The sequence below is a fragment of the Dama dama genome, chromosome 2, assembly GCF_033118175.1.
Source record: "Dama dama isolate Ldn47 chromosome 2, ASM3311817v1, whole genome shotgun sequence".
Taxonomy (NCBI): domain Eukaryota; kingdom Metazoa; phylum Chordata; class Mammalia; order Artiodactyla; family Cervidae; genus Dama; species Dama dama.
The window spans coordinates 14508971-14536760 of NC_083682.1; the positions used below are offsets into that span (position 1 = coordinate 14508971).

The following is a 27790-nucleotide window of genomic DNA, read 5'->3' on the forward strand; positions in this document are numbered from 1 at the left end:
ACGTCCTCCCCAACAAGAACCACACCCACAGCAAATAAATGTCCCTGCCCACAAGGTCACTTCTTCACCACTCGTAACCTCAGGTGTGCTTACTCCTATTAAGCCAGGGGAGGCAAACTTTTTCTGTAAAGGACCAGGTAGTAAATACTTTAGGCTCTGTAGGCCATTTACATCTTTGTCATGTATCTGTATCTATATATATATGTATATTTGGCTTTAAGTTGGTTATATATATATATAATTATATATATTTTAAAATGTAAAATCAATTTTTTTTTTTTTTTTGCTACACCATGCATGTGAGATCCAAGTTGCCCAACCAGAAACTGAATCTGCATCCCCTGCACTGGAAGCATGGAGCCTTAGCCACTGGACTGCCAGTGAAGTGAGTGAGTGAAAGTCACTCAGTCGTGTCCAACTCTTTGCGACCCCATGGACTATACAGTCCAGGGAATTCTCCAAGCCAGAATACTGGCGTGGGTAGCCTTTCCCTTCTCCAGGGGATCTTCCCAACCCAGGGATCAAACTCAGATCTCCCACATTGCAGGCGGATTCTTTACCAGCTGAGCCACAAGGGAAGCCCACTGGACTGCCAGAGAAGTCCCTAAAAGACATTCTTAAGGCTGTGAAAAAGAGTCGCTGCAGGTTGGATTTGGCCCAGAGGCTCTTGCCTACCCCTTGTCTAAACCTAAGACTTCAAAATCTGCACATTAATCAGTCTAACCTGGGAATGGAGCTAGGGAGGGAGCTGGTTTTGGAAACAGATTCCTAGGTCTTAATCCACGCCCACTCAGCTGGGATCTTAGGTAAATTCTCCAGCTCCTTGGTGCCTGGGATGGAAGGACTGTCTACTGCTGACCCTAGAGGCCCTTCTCCAGACTCTGCGCCTCTCCAGCCCCCACGGGTGATTCTCTCCCTTGCTCAGACGTTTTTGTTGAACAACTCTCATCGTGCACCATCCTCCATCTCAACCTTACTTCTGTCTCCCTGCTTACAAATTAATCGTGTGTATTTTTTAAAATAACCCTTTCCAGTAATACCTGATAATTTTATCAATAGCCCTTTCCCTACAAAACTTGCTGGCAGAACAATATTCCCCCAAATAGTGCTTCACCCCATCCTGGTGGATGACATAATTCCTCCTCCACTCCATCCTTGCAACTAAGCTTGCCCCAGCTTCACCCTGGACGTGACCATCCTTGGGCTGAAGGACACAACAATTACCAGATTTCTGAGTCAGCCTTGAACTTGCTTCAGGAGGGTAGATATTCAGTTCTTTGGAAGTTTTCCTTGATTGCACTTCTGGGTTTCTGGTTCCTCAGGGTCATGGTGCATTAACAGGCAACCTACCCCAAGAGTCAGGGTTAAACCTCTGGGTCCTAAGGGAAGGTTATGCACTGCACATAGCAAAAGCAAAGCCAAAAATAAAGGCAACGGGGAAAGAAAGCCGCATTTCAGAGGTTTGTGAAGCCAGCACAGGATTTTGAAAGCAACTGGCAGTCAGTCCTAGATGCAAACTGGATCAAAATGACGCTGAGGTCACTTGGGTGTAACCCACAACCTTAGTGGAGGTGCAGATGCATTGAAGGTTTTCATGGCACTGTTGCTCTCCACATCATCACGATTTTTCACTGGAACATAATACACCAGTCGGCTCAACCATCATCATTTCCAGAACTTTGTCAACAAAAAAGAAGCTTTGACTAAAAGAGTTTTATAGTCAGTTTTAGCTCAGTTTATTCCTGACTCAGATAGGATGGGGGAGAAGCCAGGGCAAGGTTGCAAAGGGTGGGGTGGAGGGAGCCATGGACAGCAGGCACAGTAATATACAAAAGCTGAGGCCACAGGAGAGAAGATAGGCATCTGTGATTAAAACAATGAGTACTGACCTATTGACCTGGATCTCCCAGGATCCTCCAACAAAGTTCATTAGATGTCAAACAATGGCTGAGTTGCTCTGCTGTTCCCCTGAGAATATCACAACATTGTTTATCGGCTATACTCCAATATAAAATAAAAAGTTTTTAAAAAAAAAGATAAGGAGTCAGTATATATGCAATATGTGTAATAAAAACATATTTTCCTTAAAAAGTAAATTTAAAAAAAGAAGCCAAACAATTTCCCTTTATATCTGTTATGCAGAAGACTGAACTGTTGGGAGTTATGCTAATCTGGTTTTCTCTCAAGTGAGATGGGGTATTAAGGAAGAGGTAAGAAGGAAGGGATGTTGGGAAAAGTGAGTGGAAAGTTTCAGAAGCCATATAACAGTCCGTAAAGTGCGCTGAACAAACACCGAGTAGCTCTCCTTGAAAGTAAAACCAGAGGATGTCTGGATGACCTTGGGTTTGGTGATGACATTTTAGATACAGCACCAAATGCACAATCCATGAAAGAAAGAAGATAAGCTGGAATTCGTTATAGTTAAAAACTTCTGGTTGTGAAAGACACTGTTGAGAGAATGAGATGACAAGCCACAATCGGGGAGAAAATATCTGCAAAGAACATGTCTGTAAAGGACTGTTATCCAAAACACACCAGGAAACTCTTAAAACCCAACAAGAAGAAAATGAACAATATGATTGAAAATGGGCAAAAGACCCAAACAAGACACCTCACCACAGAAGATATACTCATGGAAAATAAGAATGTGAAAAGATACCAACATCATATGTTGTTAGGAAATTTCAAATTAAAGCAATGATGAAATACTACTGCACACCTATTAGAATGATCAGACCCCAAAACACTGACACCATTAAATGCCGATGAGGACGTGGAGCAACAGAAACTCATTTATTGCTGGTGGGAATGCAAAGTGGTACAGATGTGTTGGAAGACACTTCAGCAATTTCCTTTTTTTTTTTTCATTTTTATTGAGATACAAATGACAAGCAGTACTGTATAAGTTTAAAGGCAGAGCATAATGACGACTTACACTTTCTGTTAAGTGATTACCTTAGTGAGTTTGGTTAACATACATCATCTCGTTGCTGTTTGGTTACTAAGTTGAGTCCAACTCTTTGTGACCCCATGGACTGTAGCCCTCCAGGCTCTTCTGTCCATGGGATTCTTCAGGCAAGAATATTGGAGTGGGTTGCCATGCCCTCATCCAGGGGATCTTCCCCACCCAGGGACGGAACTCACATCTCTTGCATTGCAGGTGAATTCTTTTCCACTAATGCCACCTGGGAAGACCCACATCATCTCATATAGATACAGAAAAAAGAAAAAAAAAAGGTTTTTTCTTTTGTGGTGAGAACTTTTACAATCTACTTTCTTAGCAACTTTCAAATATACCACACAGCAATGCCAACTATTGCTATCTGTTGTACACTGCATCCCTAGAATATATTTATAACAGTAAACTTGTGCCTTTTGGTTGCTTTCATCCAATTCTCTCACTCCCTACCCCTGGCGGTTACTTACAAAACTAAACATATTTTTACCATACATACGATCCAGCAATCATGCTCCTTGGTACTTACCCAAATAAACTGAAAATTTCCGTCCACAAAAAAAAAAAAAAAAAAAAACCTGAACACAGATATTTAAAACAACTTTATTCACAATAGCTAAAACTTGGGAGCAATTAAAATATCCTTTGGTAGGCTGAATGGACTAAACAAGCTGGTCCATCCAAACAATGGAATATTACTCAGCACTAAAAAGTAATGAGCTATCAAGCCATAAGAAGACACGGAGGAAACTTAAATACACATTACTAAGTGAAAGATGCCAATCTGAAAAGGCTACATACTGCATAATTCCAACTCTGTGACACTCTGGAAAAGGCAAAACAAGGTAGAAAATAAAAAGATCAGGGTCAGGGAGGCAGGTGATGAGGGGTGGGGAAGGAGGAATGAGTTGGTGGAACTGAAATCAAGCAGAGGATTTTTAGGGCAGGGAAACCATTCTGTGTGATACTATAATGATGGTACCATGTTATTATATATCTGTCAAAACTCATGGAATTTTTTTGCCAAAGAGTGGACTATATCTGAGGTCCCCAAACTTTTTGGCACCAGGGTCTGATTTCGTGGAAGACAATTTTTCCCAGGACCTGGGTTGGCTGGATGGGGGGTGGGGGGTGGTTTGGGTATGATTCAAGTCATTACATTTATTGTGCACTTTACTTCTAAGCTAATGCTGCCACTGATCTGACAGGAGGTACCAACCCACAGCCTGGAGGTTGGGGGCCACTGAACTATGTAATATAAACCATAGAGTATGAGTGGTGATGACTGTCACTGTAGGTTCATTGACTGTAACAGGTGCATCCCTTGATGGAGGATGTTAATAGCAGGGAAACTGTGTATGTGGAGGCAGGAAGCATGTGAGAAATCTCTGTACTTTCTGCTCAACTTTGCTATGAACATAAAACTGCTGTAAAAAATAAAATCTGTTCACAGGACACTGACCACCTTCAACCATACTGAAGAGAAATGGATTGGATTTTTTTGAAGTCAAGTGTTCATCTCCCAAAACAATAGTAGATTCTGGCTGGATAAGAAGTTTATACTTCTTGAACTACCAGCCAGAACCAGGCCATAACAGAGCCCTGTGAATATGTGTAGAATGACAGACTTATCCTGAACCTCACTTGTGCAGCACCCACATGATGTGAGGCTTGCCGTGGCTGCCACCATCCCGGTGTTCATCAGCCCAGACCAGTCAGGAGGAAACTGAGGCGCAAGCCCATCCCGGGCTTCTGTCATTCTAGGACTTGTCCAGAGTCATGAAACTCGGGTTACAAACACACCTGCTGACAAGGCCCAAAGCCTTGGGCAATCTTTGCCTCTTGTACTTCTGTAGTTCCTCTCATCAAACCCTTCAGCCAATCCATCAGTGCTGTCTCCTGCCTTGACAACCACACCAGCCCCTGCAGGCTCCCAGCCCCACCCTGGAGCCCCCCATCTCACCCAGAGAAGAATCCGATACTCTTACTACCCTGGCTGAAAGAACCTGCGTAGTCCCGGCGCTGGTCCCTGTCTGACCTCACCCGGGCCTCCCGACCCCTCTCCAGCCCACCAGCCTCCTTGCTGCAGAGGCCAGACGTATCCTCCAGGCCTCCCTGTTCCCTACACCTGGACACTCCTCCCCCAGAGGCCCTCCCACGCCACTCAGGTCTCCACTCTAAGGTCACGCATATAAAAAGGACACTTCCTGCACCCTATACAAGCTCAAGTGCCTGCCCTGCTTCTGCTACTGCCTCTCCACCCTCTCCCCCTCCCCGGGTGGCCCATGGCATTGTGTGTACACTCATTTTGTTGTGTTGTCTTCATCCCCTGCTGGAATGTAAGCTTCATCAGAGATTGTCTGCTGCTCATGCCTAGGGCCTAGAACTGTGAGGGCATGCGGTCTGTGTCTGATAAATATTGGATGGAAGAAAGGAAGGAGGAGAGGATGTGAAAAAAAAAAGAGAGGATGGGGAGGAGAAGGGGAGAGGGAGGAGGGTGGAGGGAGGGAGGAGGGAGGGAGGGAGGCAAGCTAGCTTCTCCCATGAAGTCACTGTTGGCCCCATCTCCCAGGACTCCTACCACCTGCTCACCACCCCGAAATGCTTCTGAACATCACAAAAGAATAATAAGCCACTCTCTTTGTCCCCAAGAATCTGTCTTGTGAGCAACGAGAAAACATACTAAAACCAACCAAATGAATGATAGAAGCAATTCACTGTGCTGAAGAGACTCCAGAGCTAAATATCCGTGAACACAGACCAGTGTGGTGGGAACCAGAAAAGAAAGAAAACTACACGGAAACCGGATACGGTGATAAAGCCTCAGCTGTGTGCATTTCTCTGGTCCTACAGAGCAGGTCCTCCATAAAGAGTCAGACACACTATATCATGTTCTCCAAATTGGTTCTGCGGAAATTTGCCCAAATCTTTCTCAAGTGCACATTACCCACAGCTTCAGGAGTGTCCGATGACCTAAAAATCTCTGAACTCCTTATTCTCATCAACCTATAAATTCAATCTCCCCAGTCAACCCCTCCCCTAACCCTTCTCTCTTTTTCAGGGGAGAGGCAAGAGAGCAAGTCTTCCTATGCCTTCTTTGATTCCATTACTCATGTTTTACTCATCTTTTTTAACTTTCCCATTTAATCCCAATAATCCTTTATTCTTCTCTTCACTTATTTTTTTAAGACTTTCATTACATTATTATTTTTTTAATTGGCCACACCATGCAGCTTGTGGGATCTTAGTTCCCCACCTGGGGGTGGAACCTGTGGCCTCTGCAGTGGAAGCACAGAGTCCTAACCACTGGACCACCAGGGAAGTTTCACTCTTCACTCACTTTTAATCTTCTTTTTCTCTCAGGCAGTCTTCACCCCGTCTTCTTTTCCTTACCTATTTCTTCTGGATTTTCCGTCATGGAGGTTTGCATTTATAGCTCACCTCATTGCCCCATGTTTAATCACTGCAAAGCATCCTTGCCAAAAGCATTCGATTACAGGGAGAAAAGGCAGTGCCTTCCCTCATGGGCCTGCATCCCACATACTAGGTGAAGGAAGCAGCCACTAAATCATTCCTCTGCGTTCTCAGGTGACCAAACCGGCAGAAGTGGCCAGCCACCGTGCTCCCCTCCACTCCATCGCCCGCCCACTCATCAGCCTGTAAACCCAGGTCAGGATTTCAATTCAGCGCTGCTCCTTGGTAAAACAGTGACTGGACCTGCCCAGTGGAACGGCAAGCGTGAAGGAATGTTCTCCTGGCAGACGAAACCATGTGCCCAGTTTGGACCTGGCATCGGGGTTATACACGGCCCGCAGAGAAGTTGGGCCTCATCACAGACTCAAACCCAAGGGGCCACCCATGTCAGGAGGCACCCACCACTTTCGCCCCCAAGACTGAGTGATGGAAAGTCTGTCCCCCACAAATTGAAAGTGCCAAGAGTGCCAGAAACACAGAAGGGCTCGGGCAGATGGCACCAATTAATCTACCGTCAAGGGCTGAAAGACTGAAAGATAAAGGGTGAAACCCAAGAAAGTTAACGGAGGAAAAGTCAACACACAAGAAGCCCGTGTGGCTTTAGCTTGACTGTGAGGGTCTCTATGGGAAAAGCAATGCACTTGTTGGAGAGGCAGCTGGCTTTCATTAGAGCCTAAAAGAGTTCAAAAATAAATACAGCCCCCCTTTTCACCACCCCAAATTCAGTGCACATTCGATACTAACAGAACGGACACCCAGGCTTAAAAGTCAAAGCATCTGAAACCCCTGCCACGGAGAATTGTTGTTCAAATGGTTTATTCCTTTGGAGGCCACTAACTAAAACAATAACAACTTTCATGTCAAATTCCAGGAAATAAAGGATAGACAATAAAGAAAGGGTTTTGTTTTGTTTTGTTTTTTCCCTCCCCAAATGCAAACAAATGAATTAGTGCTGTGGGGCTGAAGGGAAGCCGAACAAATTAGGCCTGAGGGCGCCCACCAGCCCGCCTACCCTGCTGACCGCCTCCTGGGCGCCTTCTCCGTGAGAGTTCAGAAGTGGTCGGGGTTGGGGGACAAATATGTAACAAAAGATGCAGGCCCACCCAGAAGATGTGGGAGCCTGCTGGGAGGATTACAAACACTGGCCCAGGGCCAAGCCCTGCCTCCCGTCCCCCAGCTACAGAAAGGAAGGAAGGGAAATCGCCAACCCAGACCTCGTGGGCACGCCCCCCCACCCCCCCACCACCGTCGAGAGTGGTTTTTAGGCCAGAATAATGCCTGTCATTGTGTCTGCAGAGTCTTGGGTTGGGAACTACATTTAAAAATCATTAATTTTTCAAACCCGCTCTCCATTACCACATCAGAGCATCTCCATCAGTGAGAACATGGCCTGCTTTGTTGGACACACAGTAAATATTTGTCATTAGAATTAATTAACTGTGCTAAAGAGGCCTGTGGCCAGCATTGTCCAAACACAGCCTTTCAGTTTCCCACAGAGAAAAAGCCTATTCTTAAACCACAGGCTTTAACCCAGCATTTGAAAAAATGGTATATGAGTTCGTGAGATGGGCTGTACTAAAGAGCAGATGCCTCGGGACAAACAACCCACCCACCCAATCAAGAAGGATGGGTTTGAAGTAACGTCTTGTGAAAGTGAACTCATTTCTGTCCGCTTATTGTATAGAGGTGACAACTGACAACGGGAGATGTTCAAACACCTCCCGAGAACAAATGGTAACCACGAGATCAGCCCTTAAATCTCCTTAGGTGGTTTTCATTAAGAAAATCTTACAGTTGGGTTCAAAAAGTAAAAATGTTATTCCTCACTATCCCCCACTTAGAACTAAATGCTTCCTTCGACCTCTGCCTTGCGTAACCCCTCCACTTTCTGGGACATCTCCTTCCCGCATCTGCTCCCTGAAGGCATTCAGGAAATCCCAATGTCCACATACAAGCAGAATGACCAAACAAGGACAGGAGGCCAGCTGACTTGGTGGCCCCAGGACTCACGGAATTGAAGGACGGCGCTGCGTGCTGTTGGGGCATCCAGCATAAGGGGCATGGAATGAACCAGAGCAGGGGTCAGCAGTAAGACAGCAGAACATGGGACTCAGCGTTAGAAAATGAACCTCCAATGGTCTGGCATGAACTCAAGTGTTTCCGCACCACACGTAAACCAAGACTTCTCTCCCTGAATTTGCTCAGCTGCCATCTGCTGGTTTGATACCTGGAGTTCTGCTCATCTGGGCTTCTTGTCTTTCAGTTGCGTCGCTCACCATCTTTCCCCATGAGCGTCATCACAGACCATCTGGGCCATCTATGAGAAACAGCCTAGTCTACCGACTCCTTTTGCTTCTCGAGGGCTGTGGCTATACTTGTTGCTGTTTAGTAGCTAAGTCGCATCCGACTGTGGATTGTAGCCACCAGGCTCCTCTGACCATGGGATTCTCCAGGTAAGAATACTGGAGTGGGTAGCAATTCCCTTCTCCAGGGGATCTTCCAGATCCAGGGATCAAATCTGGGTCTTTGGCATTGCAGGCAGATTCTTTACCATCTGAGCCAACTAATCACCCACCAAAAAAAAGAAAAAAATTCTATTTAGACAAAGCAAGATATTAGGTTATGTTGAAATCAGATTTCATTGCACAATTGCAATGGCTTTTTTTGTGTTAATTGTGACTGCCCAGCCCTTTGGGGGCCAAGGAAGATCTTTCTATTTAGGATTGCAGCAGGCAAAGCACTTCCAGGAGAGGCGCAATGATGGTGGAAATAAACCACCAGGTGATCTTCGAGTTCTTCTTTCCTGGTTTATCATCCCAAACTTTGTTACTTCAACATTCAGAGAAAAATCACTTATTGTCAATGAAAAAGAAGTTTAATCAACAGTCTCAACTTTCTTATCTGACATTTGGACCTTATCTACTGTCACTACATCACCACCATTTATGTTCTTAAGATATAAAAATCTAGACTGTCCCATGCCATGCTTATTTACATTGACAACAATCTTCTCCCACCTTGCCCAAAAAATCATTTTTAACAAAAACTTCAAACAGTTTTATCCCTAAGATCATTTAAAGCATTTCCACATGTCTTCATAAATAGCAACTAAACATTAAAATATTTGGGCTTTGCTTTGCATGTGTGCGAATGTGTGTGTTTAAGAGTAATGAATAGATTGCAAGTAGGTAGAGCTCTTGGTTGAAGACATCTGTCTTCTTTTGATAATCTGGCTCACTGTATTCATCAATTAAATAAGGAAGGCAGGTGAAACTCAAGGAGTTTCCAACCTGCCAAAGCTCAAGATATTAAGTCATTAAGCTTGGAGCTCTTTGGTCTGGAGCCGAGCCGGTCACTTGTGAGGGAGTGTCCCAGAGCACTAATGAAGACCCCTCTATGCCAATGTTCTGTAAGCATTTCTCCAACTAGGAATTTCTATAATCCATCTGTCTCCTCAGTATCTCCAGTTGGGTAAGAAGAGGATGTAAATTGTTCAGAGGACCAAATGAAGTACCCAAAGGCCACACTTGTTACTAGTTCATTAAAGCATGAGATCCTTTTCGTCTCCCTGTAACTCAGTGTTCTGTCTGCAGAATGAAGAAACTATGGGGCCAGTGAGGTTCTGAATGGCTACTGATGTTGGTGAAATGTATTCCTTGATGGTTCCTTAAATCATTCTCTTAATGGTTTCTTTACGATTCTCACCAGGTGGCACCGTGGTAAAGAATCCACCGCCACCATAGGAGACACAGGAGGTGCAGGCTTCATCCCTGGGTTGGGACGATCTCCTGGAGAAGGAAATGGCAATCTTGCCTGGAGAATCCCATGGACAGAGAAGCCTGGCAGTCTACAGTCCATGGGGTGGCAGACATGACTGAGCAACTGAACACACACACACACACACACACACACACACACACATGACTCCAGCACCCCCACTCCTAATACCGAAATGTCTGGGCAGAGTTATAGACACAGTCAAGGAGGATAAAGGTGATGTCAGAAGAGACAGAGTGAGCTGGGGTCAGAAGACAGGATGGGGCAGGAAGTAGAAATCCCAGAATCCGATAGGCAGCAGTAATGAGATGGCTCCAACTGGTCTACTCAGGCCTCCTCTGTGCCAATTTGATTGGACACAGTTTCAAAGCAAGAAAGAAAATGCCAATGGAAACCAAAACAAAAGATAAAGAGTAGGCTTTCCAAATGAGTGAGGCAGGGATCTGGCCTCCTGGCAGGGGCAGAGGCCAGCAGCCCGGGGAACCTGTCCCCACACCAGCTGAGCCCTCTCTGCCCCTGCAGCTACTCCTTCCCACGGAGTTCAGCTGCACTCTCCACACCCTGAACTCATTTGGGGGATTTTTTGGAGGGAGTCTGGCAAATTATTACACAAAAGGAATCAAAGAGGAGAAGGGGAAAAAATAAAATCATTTCTTCAGCATAAAAAATTATCCTTTGACTTCAGCCAAAGAATTTTTAAGCTCTATTCAGTCGTAAAATCTGTTCTCATGCCACCCACGTTTTGCATTCCTCCCCCAACTCCTGCCGCAGCCCCTCCTCTCCCCCAGCTCCAGGTCCCCCACCCCTCCCCCTCCACCAGCACCATCCCTCATCTGCCACCCCTGAACTCAAATCCAAGCACCCATCTGAAGAAAACATGAGGACCCAACAAAAACACATTCCCTCTTGATGGACATGGGTTTGAGCAAGCTCCAGGAGATGGTGAACGACAGGGAAGCCTGGCATGCTGCAGTCCGTGGGGTCGCAAAGGGTCAGGCATGACTTAGTGACTGAACAATAACTTGTGCATGTTCATGTTTCTATAAACACACATAGAGCTAGCCCCATTCCTTATTAAAACTCTTTTAGCATCCCACAGAGACATCAGCCATGGCACCAGCTTGCCCCACACCCTCTCCCAGTGAACTGACAAGGCTCAGCTCCTGTTTTGGGGTAGCCATAAGGGATGGCTACTCCACCTGGTAACCCTCTGGACCCAAAGCTCTTTGGACCCAGAGTTGCTAATAAAAGGGCAGTGACAATGACCCTGAGTGTGGTCAAGTAAATAGGAAGTTGGACATATTCATTTATTTCTTACAAATTGTAGATGAGGGGCTTAGGCAAGATTTATTTCACTTTCACGGTCATCCCTGGGGTGGGCCATGAGTCTGACTAGAAAGTTCCACTTCACATACCCTTGGACTGACTCTCTTACCCTCTTGCCTAAACCTTTTTCTTTGGAGGAGCAAGTGCCAGAAGATAAGCTTTTGAAACAATTCAGGTTCTGGGGGCAGCGTTCCCACCAGCCCTGGAGAGCTTTCACACAGATCTATGTTCCGGAATGAGCCTGTTCAGTCTGCAGAAGGAAGTGTGATAATGCAGGAATGTGGCTCTGGGTCTCAGGTCTCCATCCCCCAGGGAAGGGGAGAGAGCAAAAGAAGGGAGGAAAAGCAGAGCTAAAGGTCACGAGTAGTTGGGACTTGATAATGCCATCTGCCCATGACACTGAAGTCACGCGTGTTGATAGGGCTCGGAACTCTGGGCTCTCTGTGACCCACAAAGCCTTAAGCTGAAAGGTGGGTTATAGTTCTGGTCTTTGGGTGATCAGGAACTTCTTCATAATGCTAACATCTGTACACTTAAAAAAAAAAAGTCACAACCTGAGAGTTGTGAATCAGGTTTTACTGGGGGCAACATGAGGACTACAGTCCAGGAGACAGCTCCTCAGATAGCTCTGAGAGACTGCTCCAAAGAGGTCCTGGGGAAGGACAATGTATATGTGATTCTGGTGAAGGGAGAGTACATGTAGCTAAGCACATATTTTTTCCAGAAGGTTTCTGCTGGTCTTGTGACGTTTTCTGCTAGTCATGAGAAATAGCAGTCACCACGAAGGGTTTTAATGCTTTTCTAGATTTGAGGAGATACAAGAATGAGGCTCATAAAATCGGCTCCTGAAAATATCTAACTATCTGAAAACCTGTCCTGCCAGTTTTTCCCCAGGCACAGAGGGCCTCATTTCTGCTCTCCACCCTGAACTCCTTTCAGGGAGTACTGAAGGTCGGCAGCTGCAACAGCACATGATCTGATCCTTGCAGAGGTAGATGGCAAGTGCCCATCTGTAGCTGACACATTCCAGTGATTAAGGAACCACTGCCTCCCCAAACTGTACTACTCCAATTGGATTCACCTTGAGAATGTGACCTGTTAAACCAGAAAGGGAATGTTACACCCCTCGTCATTTAACCCTTTCGAGGCAAACTGATTTTATGAAGAGAACTTACCTCTGACCTTTGCAGAAGTCTGGACACTTGTGAAATTTTGTCCGTTTTGTGTTTGGAACAGCCATAGCTTCTGCTTACAAATCCTAAGGTCTGCAGGGTTTCTTAGACCCCCTATGTCGTGCCCGCTTTGGCAAGTTTCCTAGACCTAATGAAGAGATAACGTGGAGAGGAAGGACATTTGAAAGGTGGCATAATGGCATGGGTACACCATGCATGTTCATTTTAACACATTCATCTTGCACTATCCACACAGAACATTTTCCTGGAGAGAGCACCCATGAGATGTAAAGACCTAAGAATGAGTTTCACCCCCTCATCCTTCTCCCATTCACCAGTGGCCAGATTAGGAAATAACCAACTGGCTGAAGATCAAGTGGCACGAAGGAAAGGGAAGCAAAGCAAGGGTCAGTATAATCTACCCCCTGCCCCTGCAGATGATCCTAGTGCTCCGACAAATTAGGAGGGACCCTTTGAAAGATGGTTGTTGAGACTTTCTCCTGGTGGTCCAGTGGTTAAGAAGCTGCCTTCCAATGCAGGGGGTGTGGGTTCCAACCCTGACTGGGAAACTAAGATCCCACATGCTGCAGGGGCAACGAAGACCTGGCACAGCCAAACAAATTAATTAACTAAATTTTAAAAATATTTATGTACATTTTTAAAAAAGAAAGATGAATGATCTCAGATCATTTTATGGAGAGTCAGATTTTCTCATTATAGTAAAGCAGTACAAGTACTGTTAGAATTCCAAAGAGGCTCAAAATCCACATCCTCAAGCATGTTCCCCAACCATTTCTTCTGATTCTAGGAGGTAAACCCACGGTCAGGTGAACTAGATTCATCAAAAGATCAAGAGAGAAAGAGAGCAGGAAGGAAGGAGGGGAGGAGGAAGGCAAGCCGAAAAGCTGACTCTGAGGTTTTTTAACTTGGTCCCAACCAATGAGAGTGTGATTTATACCACTTGTCAAGGCAGAGAAAAGCTGAAAAAGTCAGAGAGAAACTGACTAAGTGACCCTGTCCCTCCTGCCCACCTGTGGTGTCCAGTCTAAGGCAAGAAGAGCCTGCTGGTGGTAAAGTGTCAGTGGAAGAGGGAATCTTCTTTAAAGGTAAGCAGTTGCATCTCTTTTCATTCAAAGAAAAATGGCATCCATTTTCCAGAGAAAAGACCAGTCAAGAATTCAAGAAGTGGATGCTCCCAAGAGCGAGGGAGAAAGCCCCTCAGTAATACAGCCTTCAGCACTGCCGGGGTAGCAGAGGAGAGCAGCATTGAGAGCAAAGGTCTTTGAGAGCCGGACCCACAAGGTCAAAGAGCATGGTAGATACTTGTCTTTGGGGCCACCCAACATCCAAACACTCTCCTACTGGGGGAAGACATCCCAAATTAGGTGAAAAACGGGCCTCCTTCCTTTGGGATCTACACCCAGAGCTGAACTCACTCTGCCACAAGGTCATCTGACAAAGCAGGAAATGGAGAAGAATGTTCACAAAGTTCTCTTCCAGGCCCAAGATTCTGTGAAACGTTTCAGTTTTCCCTCATCAATCCCACTTAACAACAGTATCAGCCAGAGCTAACATCTACTGAACAAGTGGACAAGCCAGCACTGCTCAGCACTGTATCCGCCTTCTATTATCTATGGGTTCCACATCCATGGATTCAACCTACTGCGGATTGAAAATATTCACACACACACACACCATACACCACACACAAATTCCAGAAAATTCCAAAAAGTGACACCTGAATTTGTCATTCACTGGCTAGTATTTACATAGTCTTTACATTGTATTTAAACCATTTACGTAGCGCTTACATTGTATTTACAAGAAATTACATAGTATTTACACAGACTTCACTTTTGGGGGCTCCGAAATCGGTGCAGATGGTGACTGCAGTCATGAAATTAAAAGACGCTTGCTCCTTGGAAGAAAAGTTATGACCAACCTAGACAGTATATAAAAAGCAGAGACATTGCTTTGCCAACAAAGGTCCATCTAGTCAAAGCTATGGTTTTTCCAGGAGTCATGTATGGATGGATGTGAGAGTTGGACTGTGAAGAAAGCTGAGCACCGAAGAATTGATGCTTTTGAACTGTGGTGTTGGAGAAGACTCTTGAGAGTCCCTTGGACAGCAAGGAGATCCAACCAGTCCATCCTAAAGGAAATCAGTCCTGAATATTCATTGGAAGGACTGATGTTGAAGCTGAAACTCCAATACTTTGGCCACCTGATGCGAAGAACTGACTCATTTGAAAAGACCCCAATGCTGGGAAAGATTGAAGGCGGGAGGAGAAGGGGACGACAGAGGATGAAATGGATGGATGGCATCACCGAGTCAGTGGACATGGACGTAAGTTTGAGTAAACTCCGGGAGTTGGTGATGGACAGGGAGGCCTGGCACGCTGCAGTCCATGGAGTCTCAAAGAGTCAGACACGACTGAGTGAATGAACCAAACTGAACACTGTATTGGATATTGTAAGTAATCTAGAGATGATTTACAGTGTGTGGGAGGGTGTATGGAGGTTATATTCAAACACTGCACCACTTTATACCAGGCACTGGAGGTTCTGACTATTTTGGTGTCCGTGGGGGTCAGGAGCCAATGCCCCACGGACCCTGAGAGATGCTGCATAGAGTTATGTCATTCAAACCTGTCAAACCCTTACCAGCGTGTTCGCAGGGAGCTGTACAGTAGCCAAGTACTCCGTCTCACAGGGACCGGGACAGGGCTGGGTGACCGTATGGAGTGGCCTGAAAACGAGGCAGTCAAGTGTAGCCAAGTAATTTTGCCAGAAGAGATGAGGAGCAAGCCAGGGGAGAAATGGGAAGGGAGGTCACAGTTGTTGAACGTTCCCCTGTGAATCCTCACAAAACCACATAAGCAAGGGCCGGTTCCCCGTTTTACTGGGAGGAAAGCCAAGACCCAGAGCAATGAGGGAATTCACCCAGGGTCCTGCCAAAGGAGGCCGAGTCCCAAAGCCCAGGTCTGTTTGGTTATGCAGCTGGGCCCCCAGGGTGAGGCAGGTGTGACTGGAGGGCACGGTCCCTGGAGCCAAACATCTGACCTACAGGTTTCCTGGGGCCTGTTCACCTAAAGGAAGTGAGGAGTCTATAAGCAATCCGATCACACAGGCAGTCAAAGCAAGCTTGCAGTTTCCCAGGGGCCCTCTTGGGTTCTCTACACGGACCTACCAAGGCTGAGAATTGCACAGGCAAAAAGAGCCCAGGATCTGGAGGCCAAGAACTTGAAAGCAAGGCCCCCATCCACACTTTGCTGGCTGGTGATCTCAGGACTTTGGAAACTGTAAAGCATGAAGTAAATCCCATGATCAGGGGTGATCTGAGAAACCTGGCCTCAGTACACAGTCAGATACCATCTGGTCCTGAACACTGATCCCTTCAAGCACATCAACAGCCTTCAAAAATGACAGCATGTCTCAGCTACGCCTGATACAGCCTCTACGAGCTTCCTGGTCTGTTTATTTGCTCTGAGCATCTGCTTGGTTGGAGAATCACAGCAAGAATATCCTTGTGCCTGCAAACTTCCCCTTCAGCTGGACAGATGAGCCAGAGAGCAGGGTTCCCAGGAGTAGGGATGCTCAACAAGACACAGATGGCCAGCTGACCCGGGCCATCACACTCCACGTGCCGGAGGTTGAGCAACAGCACAGGCAGCTGCCCCTCCCCACGGCTGCGCTGACCCCTCTGGCGAAGAGCTCACGGATGGGACAGGCATCGCTCCCCCACCCTCTGCTCCCTTCCCGCACTGGCCAATTCAGCACTGCTGTCGTCAGGAAGGCCTGAAGCCTGGACTGTACTCAGCTGATAGGAGCTGTGCGTGTTGGTAGCGGGCGTTGGGGGGGGCCTGGATGGACACTGCCCTCTGTGAGCTGGGATGGACAGTCCAGGGTGAGCGCGGGTTCCCAGGCCTGGCCCGGGCTGACCGGACGTGAGTGTCTTTCTCTCCTCAGTGTCCCTGCCCAGGAGGTGTTGATAACTTCACTTAGAATACCTTCCACTACCCTCTCCACCCCAACACAGAGACAGACACAATCTTGGACAGACAACCTGCTCTCTCTGACTCCCAGGGCAGAGTTATTCTTATTTCGAATCTCCTCTTGCATCCTGTATCCACCTGGGGACCCACTCCAGTATTCTTGCTTGGAAAGTTCCATGGACAAAGGAGCCTGGCAGGCTACAGTCAATGAGGTCCCAAAGAGTCAGAAGGGATTGTGCATCCACACCGTATGTAGCCAATAGAGTATAGGTACTGTATAACATACTATATAGCATGTATGTATATATTCACATGTTACATGTTAATAAGTGCATGTTAATAACAGTGTATATATGTTGTGTGTGTGTGTGTGTGTATATATATATATATATATATATATATATATATATATATGAAAGTGAAAGTGTTACTCAGTTGTGTCCAACTCTTTGTGACCCCATGGACTATAGCCCACCAGGCTCCTCTGTCCATGGGATTCTCCAGGCAGGATATATATGTATTACATATATAGGCTTCCCCAGTGGCTCAGACAGTAAAGAATTTTCCTGCAATGTGGGAGACCTAGGTTCAATCCCTAAGTCAGGGGGATGCCCTGGAGAAGGGAATGGACACCCACTCCAGTATTGCCTGGAGAATCCCATGGACAGAGGAGCTTGGCGGGCTACAGTCCATGGGATTGCAAAGAGTCGGACACAATTGAAGCGACTTAGCACACATGCATGTATATATATATATATGTATTATTAATTTTCTATTTATATGTATTATATACTAATAGATTAGCATGTTATTAGTACTGATACTATATTATGTGCTAATAAATATAATATACTATTGATATTTTCCAGGATGAAAAATATCATATCCTGTCTTCATCGGTTTGGTGGTCTGCCTGCTTCAGTAGATGGTGAGCTCTATAAGAGCAGGAACCATGACCGTGGTTTTAGCCACCCCTGAAGCCAGGGTCTGGAATCCAGGTGCTCAGGAATCAACTGATGAATGGATAAAAACCAAAACACGGTGCTGCCCACCCCAACACAAATACCATCAACTGAGGCAAGAGAGTCCACTCGCCAACCACTCCTCCCCAGTCTTTTAAGTTCCCCAGCAGAATCTCAAGCGGAATGTTCCAGCAGAGGCCTGGCTTTAATTTTCAGAGATAAAGAGAGCCAAGTGCTGGAGAAGTGCCTTATCCGGGTTTCCAAGCCTTTTCTCCTTATTCCCTCAAGACGCCCACTCCGGCCTCCCTCCCAGGCCCCTCCCAGGCTGTCTCCACCCCTGGGCGGCCCTCCTTTCCCACACAGCCTGGGATACGCTGCCTGCTCACAGGGATGCGGAGCGAACTAGCCACCTCAGAGCAGGGAGGGTGGGTGCCATTCCCACACCCGTGGCCCCTCAACACCCACTGGCTCTGCTGGAAGCACTGCCTCCAACAGCCAGAGTGCCACCCAAACCCCAGCCTCCATGGCCTGCAAGGCTGGAGGGACCACACCCAGCAGGACATGCACCCCCCACACACCCTTGGGCCTCATCCCTGCCAGGCCTCACACAGACACCCAGCTCACGCACTGCACCCCTCTGCGCTTCTCAGGGGTGCCCTGTCACCTCCGCCCTGGACGCAGACAGCGCTGCCAGGGCCATGGTGCCCTTAACACTGCACCTCCTGCGTCTGCACCACCTCGTGTCTGCCGCTCGTCACCAGCAGGGCAGAAAGGGCGCAGGAGCCCTGGGCACAATACCGCCTTTAGGCTCCATAACCTCAGAGAGAAACAAGAAATGTAAATGAGCCCTACACTCAGGTCCCTCACATGCCAGACACTTCCTACCCATGAGAAAGACACTGCTATTCCTCCTTTTTATGGCAAGAAAAAATGAGGTTTATGGTACAAGTTTTGACAGTGTTCTTGGTGGAGCATCCTTGAATCCAACTTCGGGATCTTCCAGAGCAGCTCCACCTTGGTGTGCTTTATATACAGACTGTAAATAAACTTTAGATTGAAGAAAAGATGTCACGACGGGACTTCCCTGGCAGCCCAGGGGCTAAGACTCCAAGCTGTCAATGCGGGGCGCCCGGGTTTAACCCTGGTGGGGAACTAGATCCCACATGTCACAATAAAGATCTCACATGCCACAATGAAGACCCAGCATGGCCAAATAAATATTAAAAAAAAAAAAGCTTTCCAGGACTATAAACTCATGTTCACACAGTTCCTATATCTGTTGCACATCTGAATATATGGGATCAACCTGGATGAAGTTTCAGCCCCACCTTCTCCCCACTCCTTCAACCCTCTCTACATGCTCTCTACATGTACACACACATGCAGACATACACACACACAGGCACACACACGCACAGCAGTCCTCTCAAGACCAGGCTTGATGTTCTTAGCCAGTAAAGGGCTATTTGGAGATACCATGCTGAAACGGCAAAAGAAGCCAGGGTGGCCATCAGCCTTGGCTCTGGGACCAACACTTTCACTGGGCAGGATGTTCATGCTTCCAGCATCAGTCTCCTGGCTTAGCTGAACCACAGCATTCTGCAACCCCCTCAGAGCCTGGGGTCACTCCATTCTTGGGGGTCCACTGCACACCCAGAAGTCCATGTTGGGAAATGAGGGTGGAGGAGAGAACAGATGCAATCCCGAGGATATTGTTGGGAAATAGAGGAATCTGAGGCATAAACACTCCACTGTTCTCAAGTTCATCTTCCCATGAAAGCCCAGTGCTAGAGAGGAGGGTGCATCTGACATCCTGTAAGCTGTCATTAGACCCCACTATGTGCAGAAGCCAGCACTTTTACCCGGAGGGCATACAAAAGAAAGCTTTCCCATCTACAAGGACCTGACCATCTCTTTGGAGAGATAAGACCACAGCTGTCCACAGAGGGGCAGGTGGCAATCCAAAGCAGCATGTGGTCAATACTAAGGGAAGGAAGGAATTCAGAGGAGGGATAGAGGCCTCAGGAGGCCATCATGGTGAGACGGGACTTCATGAGTTTATAAAACACTCAGGCAGGAAAAGGATGGGTGGGAAGCATTTCAGGGGGCAAAAAGAAGCCTCGATGAGCCTGGCTTAGGAATGAGGGAGAAGTGGTCAAAAGACGCTGAGTAGCGTCCCAGAGCTGCATCTGGGGGCTGCTGAGAATAAACACCAGCATCACCAAGAGTGCTTCCAAGTGACGACTTAGTGCCAGGCAATTGTCAATTTATATAAAGGATTTACATAAAGAATGTCTCCCTATTTCTAATCATCCTGTGAGGCAGGTAGTGTCATCTTGGTTTTACAGAGGAGGAAGGTGAGGTCCAGTAGTCATGTATGGATGTGAGAGTTGGACCATAAAGAAGACCGAGTGCCAAAGAACTAATGCTTTTGAACTGTGGTGCTGGAGAAGACGCTTGAGAGTCTCTTGGACAGCAAGGAGATCAAACCAGTCAATCCTAAAGGAAATCAACCCTGAATTGGAAGGACTGATGCTGAAGCTGAAACTCCAATACTTTGGCCACCTGATGTGAAGAGCCAGCTCACTGGAAAAGACCCTGATACTGGGAAAGATTGAAGGCAGAAGGAGAAGATGGCAACAGAGAATGAGATGGGTGGATGGCATGCCCAATTCAATGAACATAAACTTTGGCAAACTGGGGAACTGGTGATGAACAGGGAAGCCTGGCTTGCTGCAGTCCATGGGGTGGCAAAGAGTAGGATGCAACTTGGTGACTAAACAACAAGCTTAGCTCAGAGAGCTTAAGTCACCTGCTAAAGGCCCCATTCCCACCCCCCTCCTTCCCCCAAACAAAACCTGAGATTTCTCTTCCCAATTCCCTGTGTTATTTGGGCCCAAACATCATAGTTTCCACAGCAGCCAGAGGAATACTCTCATGAAGGCAAATTTAATGCTAAGATTCATCCTAATTGTTTTCCCACAAATTTACCTAAGCTACTCCTTTCTCCATCCATCTCATTCACTCATTCATGTAATAGACCCATGACCTGAAGGAAATACATGTTAAAAGTCTTGGATTTCAGTTAACTGTTGACTTAAATTACGGTCCTCAAAGAAAGTGTCAGATGGAGCCAAAACTGAATTAAGCAAATGGACTTGCCGTACGAGAAGGAGATGAAGACAGAAGTGCAGCCCCAGACCGTGGCTGGGCATCACCATGAGCCCAGGTGAGCAAGGGTGTGGCTGCAGCGGGCACTGAGCCACAGTGGCCGTGTTTCCCAGACCCGGGGGAGTGGGGTGGGGCTGGGGAGGGGGGAGGTGTCTGAAGAGCAGGAACACCTGGCAGGAATTTTCCTGGAATTCCTGGAGGCAGTGGGGCCCTGGGACAGGGACACTTAGTCTGGTTTTCTCCCTGTTTCAGAACCAGACCTTGATGTGCAGCCTGTTCCCTCCCCTCCCTCCACCTTGGTGACCAAGAGGCAGAGGGGGAAGAGGTGGGGGCCACAGGGAATCCAAGAAGCCCCCCTCCTCTGCCCTCAGCTCCCCCCTCCTCACCTGCAAGAGCAATTCAAGGCTGAGCTAAAGGCCAAGCGACCTTACCACCTGGCCTCCAAACCAGCATCCTCCTGAGATGGCAAAGAGGCATCGTTAATAATTATGCAGGACGACGGCTGTAACTGGAGCTGGGGGACGAGGCCATGTCGTCCCCCTGGTTACAGGGCTCCCAGCAAAGTCTATGCACGACTGGCTTTGAAGAATGTACCTTTTAAGGAAAATCAGTTGATTCCACATATAACAGAGAAGTTCTCCCAGGGATATTTTGGGAGCCCTTAAGTGTGTAAGGTTTACCGTCAGAGAAAGTAGGTAGAGGAAGGCGGGGATTAAGCTCACTGCTTGCTCACTGAGAAACTCAGAAACATATCATGGTAATGATCCTGTTGGCAGCTGGGTCACACTGGAGCCATCTCCCAGAATCCCCTCCCCGGATGGGTCTGGGTTAGAATTGGCCCAAAGAAGGCCTTCAGGAGATTTGGAGGCAGAAATGGAGCAGAGCCTCTGCTCCATCAAACTGGTCACAAGGGTGCCTAAGGGCCCAACTCTTCTCCTGAATGCTGGTTCTGTCTCCATCAGGGGCCTGGGCATCAGATACTTGGCTTCCAGTAGACTTGCCCATACCTCCTGCTTCACGGGGCCATTTCAGCAACTGGGCTTCTCCAACTGGCCACACTTCCAGCTCTTCCTGATGCCTCTCATGTCATGCAAGAATCCATTCCTCCGTGAAATCTCTTCTCCCGTAACTCCCACAATGGTGGATCTGCTTCTCTGATTAAACCCTGACTGACACGTACAGAGAAGAGACTTTTTAAATATCTGGACAGGTGGCAGTTTACGTGCCAAGGCACACTTGCCTCTTGCTATTCCTGCAAATAGCAGTGACTCTAAGGCTAGCATCAGAGGAGCGCTCACACGACGGGGCTGCGAGGAGAGGAAACCAGTCCAGGCTCAGGAGCACGGGTTCCTGGAACCAAAACCAGTTCTGCCAACTCATCACTACCACGGGTGAGTGGACAACTTGCCTGAGTCTCAGTTTTCTCCTCTGTAGTTCCTGTTGTTCTGCAACACGCAGCTGCACCGAAGGGCCAACACACGACTGGACATCACTGCCCCCTTCTCTGAACCCGCCACCCCCGTGACTCTCCATGCCGGCCATCAACCCCACATCCAAAGGGCAGCAGCTGGGAAAGGAAGACCCACCAAAGCCAAACAGGCAGGGGCTGGACGGGTGGAGGAGGCATCAGAAGGAGCCAGAAAGGAGACAGGCAGCGGGAAGCATCTGCAGGAGAGAGGCAGCCCCACACGGCCCTTCCCAAGCTGCCTGCCAGAAAGCATCCAAAGATGGATTTTGGAGCAGAGGGTCACATTTTGAGATGTCCATTTCACTCGGGGCCAGCCTCATGTGCACCACTGTGGTTTCAGGGAGCTGACATACTGCCCACCACCCCCCGTGCCTGCTCGTCCAGCCTGACGGGTGGCCTGTCTGCCCAGGTGTCATCTCTCCTCCTGCAGGTCCCTATGGGATTCCGTCAGCCCCAGCCTGCACCCTGCACTTTCCTAAACAGGAACCAAGGCCACGTGGGTCGCCTGAGAGCTGGGGCTCTGAACGGACGTGCATGCATGGAGACTCCTCCAGCCCCGTGGATGATGATGGAGCTCAGGTTCTGAGCAGGTGCCATTCTTCCTGGGGGGAAGTGGACAGGGGTTGGGGACAAGGCGTCCGAAGGCAGAGTCCTGCAGGAGCCGAGCTGGAGAGTCCATGTTGGGCGTCCCTCGGCCTCCCTAGAGGACAGTCCTTCCACTAGGTCGTTCAGCCTCTGCAACGTGGACTCTTTGCAGGACACTCTCTGGGTGGACCGCGCTTCTCAACAGACACCCAGATGGGTTGGGGGAGGCCAACCCTGTGCCCACGGATCAAACTCATCAGGCTCTCTACCCCAATTCTGATTCTGAGTTCTGAGACGCATCTGGAGCTGATTAAATCAACAAGTGCGATTTGCCTCGGGACCCTTGAGAAATCTCCACTCCAGAACAACACGGTATTTGGCAACCTGAGTCCCTACCATCTCTGCTTAGAACTCAGCATCTCAAAGTTTTCCCACCCACATCTATCTTCCGTCAACACGGAGTCAAGCAGATCAAGACTCCACTCAGCCCTGGTGCCCTGGTAACCCTCCCAGAGAAGTGACTGGTCAAGACCAGTGGTTCATGAGGCTCTCAGACCAACAGCATCGCATCACCCAGGGACTTGTTTGAAAGTCAAGTTATTGGCTCCCACCCCAGACCTGCTGTTTCAGAAATTCTGGGAGTGGGCCCACCACTCCAGTTTAAGAATCACTGGTCTATTTGATAGTTCTCCTTCTCTGTTTGACTTACTTCACTAACTATGACATTCTCTAAATCCATCCATGTTGCTGCAAATATGACATCCTTATATGTGGAATCTAAAAAGAAATTATACAAATGAATTTACATACAAAACAGACAGACTCACAGACTTTGAGAACAAGCTTATGGTGACCCAGGGGAAGACTGGGGGGAAGGATAGTTAGAGAGTTTGGGATGACATGCACACACTGCCATATTTAAAAAGGATGACCAACAAGGACCTATTGTAGAGCACAGGGAAGTCTGCTCAATGCTTTGTTGCATGGATGAGAGGGGAATTCGGGGGAGAATGGATACATGTGTATATATGGCTGAGTCCCTTTGTTGTCCACCTGAAACTACCACGACATTGTTCATTGGCTATACCCCAAAACAAAATTGAAATTATTTTTTTTAGAAAAGAACCGCTGGTCTAGACATGATTTCCTCTCCTCCAATCAGAGGGAGAATAGAAGGGTGAGTACTGGAGGCAAGAGGGCTGGGCAGAGCCTGGGACCCTGCTGCAATCTGGGGCACTGGACGAAGGAAAGGAGGTCAGCTTGCTCTCTGACGAGTGAGGAGGGAGCGTGGCTTTCCCCCAGCAGCAGAAGCTTGGGCATCAGTCCCTCTGTGAGCCTAATCCATCCCCAGAAGAGCCTGACCATATGTCCCTGCAAACACAGCTTGCTCTACCGTGGAGCAGATGTTCCCAAGAGCCGAGCTGCTTGACTAGAGTTAATGGGCAGCCATAAATCATCAGCTGTAGCCACGCGGAGGCTGCAGGGGAGATGAGGCCACTTGGCCCGAGCTCCAGCGTGAGAACTAGGTGTGTGCTCCGCCGGAGCCGGCGTGCAGGACGGCAGCCGATCAGGGGGAGGGTGGCAGAGCTGGTCCCTGAGCTGGAGCTCAGGCCGCAGTCACTCATACTCCTGGGGAGACCCTAAGTGAAGAGCACAGAACCCAGCTGGCCAGGGTCCTACTCAGCTGCTCACCCAGCTGCCTGCCCTGGGGATCAAGAAGGGCACTTTCCCCACTTCCCTCCTCTCCTTGCCAAGGTTCTCATGGAGGTTTTTCCCCAGGAGATCTTGATAGAGTAGGAGATGTGGGAGAGGAAGGGAGCCCAGACAGGAAAAGGTCCTGGGAAGTTCCAGGACACCAGAAGCCTGGAGGGGAACCTTCTTCATCATCACCCCTTTGTCCTCCAAAGTGCAGCCTCCCCCAGCTCTGAGCTGAACCTGACGCTGGATACACCACTGACTTCCAGGCTGAGGCTCCCCCTGCCCCCCAGCCTGGGGCAGCAGGGCCCGTGCAGAGCCCCGGCCACAGTCCACTCATCAGCTCAGTGCTGAAGACCAGTGCCATCAGCTGGGACTGGTTCTCCAAAACTGTGGGGAGGAGGGTAAACTTGGTGGGGTAACCATGCCCAGCCAGGTTAGGAGGGCACAGAGGGAAGAAATCAGCCAGGTTTTAGCAGTAAGGGAATGTAACTCAAATTAAAAAGATTTAAATTCTGGGCCAATTAAATGTATAAAAGGGGCCTGAAATTAAAGTTTCAGCAGAAGAATCCATATAATAAAGATTGGTACCAGCAGGAGTGTGAGACAACTCCTCTGTGTGCAATTTCCAGGACAAATTGCACCCCTCTGGGCTGCTTGGGCAGATCAGTGATTTGGAAGGAGGACCAAGAGTTGTGGGAAAAGATGCCGGAAGAAATTTCTGCGGGGAGGGGTGTGGCTGAGCTACGAGTCTCACCCTTTGCTTACTTGGGTGAACTTCTAACCCCAAAGCTAGTGAGAAGTGGCTGCTAGGAGATTCCTCAGAAAAGCTACATTATGTTTCATGCCACAACTGTAAATGTAAGGGCTTCCCAGGTGGCACTAGTGGGAAAGAACCTGTCCGCCAATGCAGGAGATGTAAGAGACGCGGGTTCGATCCCCGGGTTGGGAAGATCCCCTGGAGGAAGGCACGGCAACCCACTCCAGTATCCTTGCCTGGATAATCCCATGGACAGAGGTGGGATCTCCTGGCAAGAATACTGAAGCGGGTTGCCGTACCCTCCTCCAGGGGATCTTCCCAACTCAGGGATCGAACCCCAGTCTCATGCATTGTAAGCAGATTCTTTACCATCTGAGCCACCAGGGAAGCCCACTTGGAGAAGATAGAGAGACCTGGTGTGGGGTCACTTCTGAGAAAGTGAAAATTGGGGTGCATCCACATGTCTGTTTACTTGTGGCTAGATTTCCCTGGAACCTACAACTTCTATCTCTTTGATACTCAACTTTCCCCTTCCTCCGTGGCTGCTTCCCCAGAAGAAGCAGTTCCCATGCAGGAAAGATGATTAAAAGTGGGCATTCAGCTCCGGCCAGAGATGGAGATGTGAAGCGTGAAGGGTGTTCATTTTTTTTCTTCACCTCATACTTTGCAGTCATGACTGCACTTTAAAGAGAATATCAGGTTGGTGGAGTTGGTTAAGATCCAAGACAAATGTTAGCTGTTTGTTTTTAAACCAGGCCTCTTGAATGACAACCCCAGCAAGCTTTTGATGGGGAAAACCTCCTCTTACAGGCATGGGGACAGCCAGAGACTTCCTTAGGCTGAGGAAGACTTTCTTTTCTAGTTTAGAGACTCAGGGATACAAACAAAGCTAGGTATTAGTTAAATAACTGGTCGAACTTTTAAAACAAAAGCAAGTTCCTACAAGGAAGTAGACTCTTTATAAGGTTTGGAGACTGTAAAAAAAGGGAGAAACATCCCTGAGATCCTGGGCCCAACCCTTGAGTCTCTAATAATTGTCCCCAGTACCCTCCTGGGTCAGTGGGAGTCCTAAAAGGCACCAATGATCACAGCAGTAAGATTCTGGCCAAACAGATATATAACTCCTTCGGTCAACAGCCATCAACAAGCCAGCAGCCTGCCAGGAGGCCTCTCAGACAGCACAGAGGTCAGCATCTCAGGAGAAGCATTGAAATCAGGTGCAGGTTCAGAGCCCAGCCCTAAACTTACCATCTGAGCAACTCTTGGTAAACTACTTACCAGGCCCTAGTTTCCTGATCTGTGTGTGTGTGTGTGTGAATGTCGCTCAGTTGTGTCTGATTCTTTGCCACATGGAATATAGTTCATGGGATTCTCCAGGACAAAATACTGGAATGGGTAGCCTTTCCCTTCTCCAGGGGATCTTCCCAATCCAGGGGTCGAACTCAGATCTCCTGCATTGCAGACGGATTCTTTACCGGCTGAGCCACAATGTAAAGCCAGTGTCCAAACAAAGGGTGATCATGAGGGCTAAATGAGAGGATATTTGCAAAGCAGCTTGCACATTTCCCAGCTGTTAAATCTTAATACATGTATATGTGTGTGTGCCTGCATGCTCAGTTGAGTCTGACTCTTTGTGACCCCACAGACTATAGCCCACCAGACTCCTCTGTCTGTAGAATTTTCCCGGTAAGAGTACTGGAGTGGATTGCCGTTTCCTACTCCAGGGGATCTTCCTAACCCAGGGATCGAACCCGTGTCTCTTTCATCTCCTGCCCTGGCAGGCAGACTCTTGTGTTAAATACATTTTTAGTATACATTTTAAATACATTTAGAGTATAAAAAAGTTAAATTTAAAAATTGTGAAAGCTGCTTTTCCCCAGGATCCCAGCCCCCAATTTAGACTCTTTGTGATAACTTTTGTGAGGGTTCAAAGAGAGAGCTGAAACTCCATTTCTGGGAAGATGGAGTAAACATATTTTTCCTGTCCCATCCACCATATGCAACTAAAAGCCCTGGATAGAATATACAAAATAAACACAAGAAGACTCTGAAAGGTGGAAAGAAAAAGGCAGAATGGTGAGGGGACTCAGGACCCAACGACAACATAGCAGTCGGTTCTCTGGGCTTATTTTTTTTGCCTCATATGCAGCAGACTTGGAGCAGAAGATGGCAAATAGGCCAAAAGACCAACTCCCAGCAAAACTCTTCTCTCTTTGGCTAAAGAACAAGGAAAAGGGAGCCTAGCAAGACAGAAAACTTGCAGACAATGAGCACTCTGCTCCAGCCATCTGCAAAACAGCTGTGATACAGAAGGCTGGGTGAGAGGCTACCGTTTACCTTCTCCTTCAGGTTGCAACAAGACACCCCCAGTGTCACTGCCTGGTACTGTCACAGGAGGTCAGGCAGGAAGCTGGGAGCTTCATCCCCACTAGGCTATGAGATCACCTTC

General features: G+C 47.9%; 1 long non-coding RNA gene across 1 annotated transcript in view; it reads right to left on the minus strand.

Annotated features, from left to right (window-relative positions):
- Positions 1 to 3007: 3007 nt before the first annotated feature.
- LOC133066416 (uncharacterized) overlaps positions 3008 to 27790 on the minus strand; it is a 28659-nt gene continuing 3876 nt past the window's right edge. Inside the window, exons 2-3 of the long non-coding RNA XR_009695134.1 lie at positions 12709 to 12853; positions 3008 to 3204 (exon numbers count right to left, since the gene is read on the minus strand). This is a non-coding gene — a long non-coding RNA (uncharacterized LOC133066416). The remainder of the gene's footprint in view (positions 3205 to 12708; positions 12854 to 27790) is intronic.